This window comes from Pogona vitticeps, chromosome 9 (genome assembly GCF_051106095.1).
Source record: "Pogona vitticeps strain Pit_001003342236 chromosome 9, PviZW2.1, whole genome shotgun sequence".
Taxonomy (NCBI): domain Eukaryota; kingdom Metazoa; phylum Chordata; class Lepidosauria; order Squamata; family Agamidae; genus Pogona; species Pogona vitticeps.
In genome coordinates, this window is record NC_135791.1 from 13,971,880 (window position 1) to 13,982,016 (window position 10,137).

Genomic DNA, 10,137 nt, shown 5'->3' on the forward strand with positions numbered 1-10,137 from the left:
GTGTAAGATGAATTTAAAAGCCATGAAATGTTTTCATGAGATTGTTGTGCAAAGTTGCTTTGCCTGGCACGAAGATAAGGAAGCAAGGCCAAAGACCCCAAAGGAAGACGAAACAGCATCCCGCTTAGTGGGGGAAAGATAAGCCACCTGGGCTTGGGATCTTCTCATGTGAAATATAGGCAGTGAACTGTGTTACACCCACTTGGACTGAATTGGTTAACAGCTAGAAGGCATAAGAAAGAGGGAGATCTGGAAACGTGTAGAAAATGGTTTTCATGTATGTGATTGATGTTTGTTGGTTGGTAAATGTCGTGGAATGTGAGAGGTTTATCTTGTGAAGGAGGGGGAGAAATAGCCCAGACTCTAGATGCTGACATTGAGAGAGAGCAAAGATTGTTACTTAGCTTTAGTTGTTCTTATTTTATTTAGAAGCAGTGAACTTATTTAATCATTGTAACAGATGGATATGCATAATGCTTATGCCTGAAAGCCACCACTGTAGTCTAATGATACTACAGTACTTTATTTTCTTAATAAAAACAAATATAATTCTTCAACAGAGGGCTGATCTCTTGAGCAGCAGGATTACACCTAAATCCAGTGAAGATTTGAGAAGGTCACTAATTGCTACTGTAAATTGAGAGGTCCTACCTGGCAAGGCTGTTGTGCTGTCAAAGGAAGCACGTAGTCAATGGTTATTCAACTTATATGCAGAATACATCATGCGGAAGGCTGGACTGGAGGAATCCCAAGCCGGAATTAAGATTGCCGGAAGAAATATCAACAACCTCCGATATGCAGATGACACCACTCTGATGGCAGAAAGTGAGGAGGAATTAAAGAACCTTGTAATGAGGGTGAAAGATGAGAGTGCAAAAAACGGGCTGAAACTCAACATCAAAAAAACTAAGATCATGGCCACTGGTCCCATCACCTCCTGGGAAATAGAAGGGGAAGATATGGAGGCAGTTACAGATTTTATTTTCCTGGGCTCCATGATCACTGCAGATGGAGACAGCAGCCACGAAATTAAAAGGTGCCTGCTTCTTGGGAGGAAAGCGATGACAAATCTTGACAGCATCTTAAAAAGCAGAGACATCACCTTGCCAACAAAAGTCCGAATAGTCAAAGCTATGGTTTTTCCTGTAGCGATGTATGGAAGTGAGAGCTGGACCATAAAGAAAGCTGACCGCCGAAGAATTGATGCCTTTGAATTGCGGTGCTGGAGGAGACTCTTGAGAATCCCCTGGAATGCAAGGAGAACAAACCTATCAATTCTAAAGGAAATCAACCCTGAGTGCTCACTGGAAGGACAGATCCTGAAGCTGAGGCTCCAGTACTTTGGCCATCTCATGAGAAGAGAAGACTCCTTGGAAAAGACTTTGATGTTGGGAAAGTGTGATGGCAAGAGGAGAAGGGGACGACTGAGGATGAGATGGCTGGACAGTGTCTGTGAAGCAACCAACATGAATTTGACACAACTCCGGGAGGCAGTAGAAGATAGGAGGGCCTGGCGTGCTCTGGTCCATGGGGTCACAAAGAGTCAGACACGACTAAACGACTAAACGAAACGAAGTCAATGGTTTACTTGTAAGGAGGCAAGTGTTCTCTTTTAGGTCAGGCTTGTCCATGGGGAAAGTACGCACTTCAGAGTCCTAAAGGCACTAAAGTTGGTACCTTTGCACCCATAGTGATTCTCTGACTAAGATCATTATCTCTTTAGGGAGAGGTGGTTGTGACACTAGTTATTACTGCATTGTTTACTTGCACAATTACCGCTTTATGATCTGTTCCAGAATTTTTCCTGGGATTGATGTCAGGCTGACTGGCCTGTAGTTCCCAGGTTCCTCTTTTTTGCCCTTTTTGAAGATAGGGACAACATTGACCCTCCTCCAATCCTCTGGCACCTCACCTGTTTCCCATGATTTCAAGAAAATAATGGATAGCGGTTCTGAGGGTTCTTCAGCCAGTTCCTTCAGTACTCGCGGATGCAATTCACCTGGCCCTGGATATTTGAACTCGTTCAAGGTGGTAAGGTATTCCTTGACTATTTGTTTATCGATCTCCAGCCACAATCCAGCTCCCCCCCTTCCACTTCCAATTTGTTTGGAGGTTCATAGTCTGTCTTATGGGAAAAGACTGAACTAAAATAGGAATTGAGCACCTCTGCCATTTTTTTGTCTTCTGTTATCATTTTTCCATCTTCATTGCGGAGCTGTGCCACTATGTCTTTCATTTGTCTTTTGCTACTCACATACCTGAAGAATGCTTTTTTATTGTTTTTAGTGTCTCTAGCTAACCTCAGCTCATTCTCAGCTTTTGCCCTCCTAAGGCCATCCCTGCATTTCCTTGCTACTTGTCTGTACTATTCCATGGTGGCCTGGCCTTCTTTCCATTTCCTGTACATGTCTTTTTTTTGTTTTTTAGGTCCTCCCTGAGCTTTTTGTGAAGCCATGCTGGCCTTTTTTGCCGCCTCCCACCTTTTTTTTCCTTGTTGGAATTGTTTGTAGTTGTGCCTTTGGAATTTATTTTTTTAGAAGCTCCCACCCTTCTTGGACTCCTCTTGTTAGGATTTCCTGCCATGGGACCTTACTTATCCTTGTTCTGAGTTTATTAAAATAGGCTTTTTTTAAAAAATCCATCAGATTTCTGTGGCTACATTCTGCTTTTGTTTCTTTTGAAATCAAGAATTCTAGAAGGACATGTTCACTCTCACCTAGAGTTCTCCTTACTGCCACTTCCCGCACCAAGTCATCTTTGTTGGTCAGAATCAAGTAAAGGATAATAAATCCTCTAGTTTCTTTCTCCACTTTTTATAGGAGAAAATTATCAGCCACACAAGCCAGGAATTTCTTGGCAGGGCAATACTTGGCAGAATTTGCTCCCAACATATATTTCGATTATTGAAATCTCCCATCACTACTATGTTGTGTCTCTTTGAAAACCTTGCAATTTGTTTTTCAAAAGTTTCATCCGCTTCCTCTCTTTTATTGGGTAGTCGGTAGTAGACTCCAACTACCAAGTTCCTTTTTTTTCCCCCAACTAGATTGATCCAGATGCTCTTGATGGGAAAGCCACTCTTCTCCTCCTGTATTTCTGTGCAAGAATGTGTATTTTTGACATATACTGCAACTCCACCTCCCTTTTTATTCTCTCTGTTCTTTTTTATCAGTTTATATCCCTCAATTGCTGTATTCCAGTCATGGGAGTCATCCCGCCAAGTTTCAGTTATTCCTATCAAATCATGTTTACCTTCCTGAATTAAAATTTCTAGTTCCTCTTGTTTGTTTCCCATACCCCTGGCATTTGTATACAAACACCGGAGGGTCTGTGATTTCTGGCCTGTTTGTCTTTTTACGTTTTTATGAATATTATGCTTATTATTGTTGTGTTTATTGTTATGTTTATTACTGTGATTATTATTGTTTATGTTATTATTGTTGCCATTTTGATCAGTTTGGTCCATTCCTCTTATTGTGTGTAAGGCTTCATCTAAGCCCTAGATATTTATTTTTTTACCTGCTGGATAGTTCTCCCATGGAATATCCAAGACTGAGATTTCCAGCTCTTACTGAATATGACTATTTTAGATTTGCCATAATTAAGAGTCAATTTGTTACATGAAAGGTAAGTAACACAGTTTCAGTTAGCCATCTAAGGCCAATCTTATTATGTGATAGTAGGACTATATTATCGGCATATAACAGGATGGGAACTGCCTGGGAACCCAGTCTAGGACAATCACTAACATCCTTCAACAAGGGAGGAGCGAGATAGTTGATGTACAGGTTAAACAGGGTGGGGGTAAAGACGCAACCCTGCTCAGCAACCCTATTAATAGGGACCTGTTCAGAGAAAATGTCATGGCTGGATACACGATTGAGGCATGCCTTATCCGTATGTAGTCTCTGGATCAATAGTAGCAATCTCTTGTTTAGACCAGCATCTTGTAACTTTTTCTAGAGAAGTTCTCTATCAACCGAATCAAAAGCGGCTTTAAGATCTAAGAAAGTGGCATACAGGTGCAACTTAGCATAGGCTATTTCTTAGCTACAAGATGGGACAGTACCGAACAGTGATCTACAGTAAATTTGCCCACCCAGAATCCCACTTTTTCAGGGCCCAGAATATTGTTATGAGTTGTCCAGGTGATCAGCAGGTGATTGGCATATACCTTGTTCACTGCCAACAGTAAGCTATTTGGTCTATAATTCTCTGGAGATTTCCTGTTACCTTTTTTTATATATGTGAAGGCTTATGGACTGGGTCCAGGCCTTGGGTATCAGCCCAGACCTGTCCACGGCTGTAAAAAGCTCAGCCAGAATTGGTGCCCATCTTATTCTTTGTTAACAGCTGTACCAATTGATTCTGGTCTATGAGCAGAAGTAAGAAAATTGTTTTGTCATTAAGAGGGGGGAATAATTTTTGGTCCTATGCCTCAATTTGAGAACATAACATCAAATCAATCCAATAATTGTTACTAGTCAAATCTGTTTGTGAAAAGCATCCATAAATGGAATGCTACCACCAAGAGGGCCATCAAGCTTCCAAATGTTGTTGGATTGCAAATTTCATTGTTCTTCACCATAAGCTATGCTAGCTCAGGCTGGTGGAACTTCCAGCCTTCCATCATCTGGAGGGTAGAAATTGCCCAGCTAAAGGCAGGGGCATATGGGAGAGGGTTTCATTCTAACCTGTCTTAATAATACATGTTATGAATAGTGGTGAATCTGCAGTGTCTCAAATGAAGATCTTTCCCAGAGGGATAGAGGATGGTTTCGGATTTCGGCTCACAGTAAGAGCAGTGGTATGGGACTGGAGCAGTTTCAGTGCTACACAATTTGAAGGCCAAAGTTTCCCCATCCCTGTTTTAGATGGAGATAGCAGATATTGTCCCCTGACACTTTCTGCCTGCAAAATGAATGTACCAAGAAGACCTTGGCTATGCCAACAACAGGATTCTGGGAGCTGAAGTCCACAGCTCACTTTTCTAAGCTGAGCATCCTAAACCTCATGTATCCTCATAGGACAGCTTGTAAATATTTGGCCACAAACAGAAACATTACAGAATTTAAAAATAACCCCATATCATTAAGTCAGAGTGTGCTAGTCAGGCTAATGGAACAATCTTCAAGAGTCGTCCCAGCCAATCACATCATAGGAAAGCAATTTGCAATTCTTTCTCCTAAGAGAAAGAAATTTAGAAAGTATGGACTGAGAGTTTAGATGCACATAGGTTCTGTTGAAAGATAAATCTTGGTTATGAGAGGAGTCAGTTGTGAGTGAAATGCTGCTGAGCTTAAATGGAATTAGTCAAGCTGATCTAATCTTTGAGTTTCCTCAGGTTCAGAAAAAGATATCAGAAGGGAGCTAAAATGCTTTAGGATGTGAAAAAATAAAAGCAAGTACGTTGCTCTAGGATGGACTGGCTGTTTGTTAACAGTCTGTTTGTTAAAAAATCTGTTGTCTGTGGAATATCAATCACCTAGGAGTTGATACACTGAATCCTTTGACCTGTTATAATTATCTACTGAAATAAGTACTGCATATTTGAGCATTTTCCCTCAGTGTTTTGAAAACTTCTGTTTCAGTTTGAGAATGTACCCCAGTTTCATCTCCACCTCTAAAGTGGATGATTGGTTTAAAGACCTCCATTTACTGATTAAAGGTCATATTAGCACCAATTAGTACATTAAAAATAATTAGTGTGGCATCAATTTTGACTTATAGTGACCCTTTTCAGGATTTTCTAGGAACAGAGTACTCAGAAGTGATTCACCATTTCCTTTCTCTGGGAGACTCTGGAACTGCGCAAGCTGCCCAAGGCAGATGACGGTGGGCAATTGAACCCCTAACCTTTGGCTCCATAGCCAGGTGCCTAATTCACTGAGTTATCTAGCCACCAGTTAGGACATCGGTTGCCAATAATATAAGCATCATTATTCACCACATAAATTACAGCAAACTGGGTAAACTGGAAATCTTTTCTAGTGATTTTGTCAATCTTTTGTCTTGTATTTAAACTGCAGCTTTGGGACCACATGTGGACTTTCAAGGCTGTCTTTCTGGGCCTCAGTCTTCTGTCAGCTCCTCTTTTTCCAAGAGTAAATTGACGCTCCTAGAAGCTGCAGGAATGGCGATTTCCTTTTCAAAAGGCTCCGGCCCCTACCCTAATATACTCATTTTTCAAATTCTAGCTACTTCCTAAGTCATGTTTTTATGAAGGGTGGGCTTTATTATTCATCTATATGGCTTTATTATTCATCTATATGGGGACGTGGTGGCACTGCAGGTTAAACCACAGAAGCCTCTGTGCTGCAAGGTCAGAAGACCAGTCGTCGTAGGATCGAATCCATGTGATGGAGTGAGCTCCCGTCGCTTGTCCCAGCTCCTGCCAACCTAGCAGTTTGAAAGCATGTAAATGCAAGTAGATAAATGGTAGGAAGGTAAGGGCATTCCATGTCTAGTCGTGCTGGCCATGTGACCACGCAAACTTATGGACAAATGCTGGCTCTATGGTTCAGAGATGGGGATGAGCACCGCACCCTAGAGTTGGACAAGACTGGACTAAATGTCAAGGGGAACATTTACCTTTACCTTATATGGCCCTAGATGGTCCCATGGGCAGAATGTTCCCTCCCCCTTTGATGCACCAACTTTGTCCACCCCAGTCTTGCCCTCCTGTAGCTCATACTCTTGGAACATTCTGTGTTTTTAAAAAATATATAGAAGCAGCTGGGAGAGGATTGTACAGAATCTTTGTCAATGGGTATTTCAAACCAAAGCAAAAGGTAGAGGATGTGAAAGCTCTTTTCTGAAATGCAACAGCTCCTAATGCCCATGGGGGGGGGGCATTTATCTCCTTCTCCTTTCCGTTTCTACTGCATGAATAAATGATGACCTCATGAACCAGGCCCTCTTTAAGTGTGAAATGAATGTTTATAGGCATTGAGTAAATCTATGATCCCAAGAGCAAGCAGCAAGATATTAAATGGATCATCTGTATGAACTTAGCATGTATTGGCAAAGATTGAAGCTAGGTCTTCTGGGCAGGACGGAACACTTTGCCTTTAAGTGACATGTCCAATCATCCTAGAAGGGTGACAAAGTATTCAAGAGCCCAAGAGATTAACAAAGTATTCCAAAGTCTCTGGAGGAAGGAACCAAGAGACAAAAATTTTCTGTCTTCACAGTGGTTCTCCCTGCTCCCCGTCTTTTTTCTCACCCCTGCTTATGTTGCAGTTGCTCTAGATCTGTTAATGAAACATATACAGTATTTAAGAGGGTCTTGCAAAAAAAGTCACATTCTGAGTTGTTTGAGAGCATGCAAAAATAATTGAGACAAATATTTTTAAACCTTCAGAAGAGCACTAAAATTCTTTAAAAAATTACTTCCCCATGTGTGCACATACCCACAGCCCTGCACCTGCCTGTTATTTATGCATTGAATGTGAAAGGCAAATCACAACGAAAGAGGTGGCAACTCTCAATCAGCGCCAACACAGTAAAATACAGAAAGGTCCAGATTCCACAGCGATCTCAAGTTCCACACAGGGATCTCAAGTTCTTCCCATTCTGATTATAGATAGAACTGTCATGTATTCAAAAATTCTGATTAAGAAATGAACTGAACTGAAATTCTTCCTCACCCCCAGCACTCTGTCACTTAGTGAGACTCTCCCTAATAGCACCAGCATTCCCACTTTCAACAAAGGGTTAAATCCAAATGTATCCATTAGGCCTGTCTGCTTCCCTCATAATCAACTGCCCTTAAATGTTGTTACCGTACTTGCCTCTCACTGAACAAATTACTCCCTGCAATGACCTTGACTATCTTCCCTAGTAGAGGAAGACAGAACTGGAGGGATAGTGTGTGAGAGAGAAGAACACACACAAACACACAAAAGGCAACAGGACCATCACAAAACTAGCTGAACAGCTTGTGGGTGGCCAACTGCACAGTGACAGAGAAGTCTGCCTGCAGCTGGAGCCATCAAAGCAGTTGTTCTAAGAGGAAAGGGCAGCTCCGTCTTTGAGTTACAGGCCTCCCCAGGCAGAATATCCATCTGCAGGCATGTCATTATAGCATGTGTCTCCACATGCACTCACATCGTCTTCTCCTACCACTGCCTTGGCTTAACCCTTTCTTCAATGCATAACACCACCTCAGAAGTTTCTTTCTAACATGAAAAATATTTGGAGGATGGATTTACTGGTATGCAAATCAGTTAATGTTATCTCTTCCCTCCACCCCATCTTCACTTCAATCTCCCCTCTCTTTTTAAAATCAAACAGAACAACAGTTGACTGCTTAATGACTGCACATGGATGTGATACAACAGGCAGAGAATAAGTTAATTTTTTTTTAAAAAATGGACTGTAGCACAGACAAATGTAGTGTAATCTATCTATATCTATATGTATCTCTCTCTCTCTCTCTCTCTCTCTCTCTCTCTCTCTCTCTCTCTCTCTCTCTCTCTATCTATCTATCTATCTATCTATCTATCTATCTATCTATCTATCTATCTATCTATCACCATTTATGTATCAGGCAAAGGTCTTTCTTTTCAGGTAAGCCTTCCCTCAGTAACTAGATACCTGTGTGTTATTTTTAGATAGATTGTTATTGTTATGCATTTCTTACTTTGACTAGATTTTTAGTACTACTTGTGTTTTCCAGTTTTGTCTTTTCCATTTCTCAGTGTATTTTTTAAAAATATCTGTATACTTATTGTGCTTAGGTTTAATATTGCCTTTTAATGATGTAAGATGCCTTTTTATACTCATTATTCTTAGCTTTAAATATTGTCTTTTAATGATGTTAACCACTGTTCTATACTTATTGTCTTCAACTTTAAATATTATCTTTCATTGTTGTAAGCTGCCTTGGATTCTTTTCAAGAAGAAAATTGGGGTAAAAACAAACAAACATGCAAGATACAGAAGATAACTAGCAGCCAATCAGATCCTGAATAAAAGACATCATGCTCACAAACAGGTATCACCTGTCCAGGTAGGGAAAAAAAAAGAACATTGCTCCCAACATTAGGGCATGACACATAACTGAAGGCATGTAGCCAACAACCCACTAATCTCAGTTGGTTTGAAGTGATCTAGATGGCCTGGAAAGAAGACCATGCTTACATAGATAGCTTCACAGAAGTTATTAGAGGGTGATGTTAGGAGGGTGGGGATTCTTGGATCATCCAGCTGTTTCATGTTTCATAGCACAAAAGCCCTAACCTCAGGAATGCCAGGGGTTTGTGTCCAAAACATTTAGTGAACCAAAAGGTTTCCCACTGTGGACTAAAATGTTCTCAGATGACAAAGTATCCCAGAACTCGGAAGCCACTATGGAAAATGTACAGCCATTTGCAGAAAAAAATGAAGATGGCTCCACAGAGTCAGCCACCTTCCCCTGATGTCAAATAGTGGTAGTGAACATAAAATTGCTTAGAGGGAGAAGGGAAAAAAATAATATGTTTTTGTTCCTTCTCCTTATTTCTATTGCTAGTCTTTCACTTGGAGGGGATGACTGAATTGGCAGGAGAGACATGAAGAAGGAGGAGGTAGAAGCGGGGAAGGAGAAGAGATTGTGGGGGTTCGCAGACAGATCTACTGAAGGAAACACTCTTGTGAAAGTCAACATTCAATAGATGTCTCAGTGATGCAATAGGTCTACCTTAATCTGAGGATTCCAGTGTTAAAAATATAGGGATTTGCAGTTCAAAAATAAAGGAATTGATATTTCAACAGTGCTGTAATAGCACCAAGGCTAGGAGGATGAAAGCAATGGGAAGTTTGATTGGCAAAGGTAATGGCATCATCTGTCACCTTCCTTTTTTCCCTTTCAAACTTAACCACAGTCCTAAAAAACCTCCAGCTGGGAAGATGGATGTTCTCCAGAAAGAATATATTTTGTGAATATAACCCTCTTACAATACAAAGTAATTTTGGAGCAGTGTGGTCTTAAAAGGGCAACGAAGGTCCCTTTAAAGTTTAAAGTAACCAAAGACCCACTCCTGGTGAAGGAAATAACAGTTAGAACTAATTTCTTGGCATGGATGACCACAGTCGCTTTCAGGGTTTTTATTTCTATTTACTGTAGGTTTCTTCTTAAGGACATGGCCATGGAAA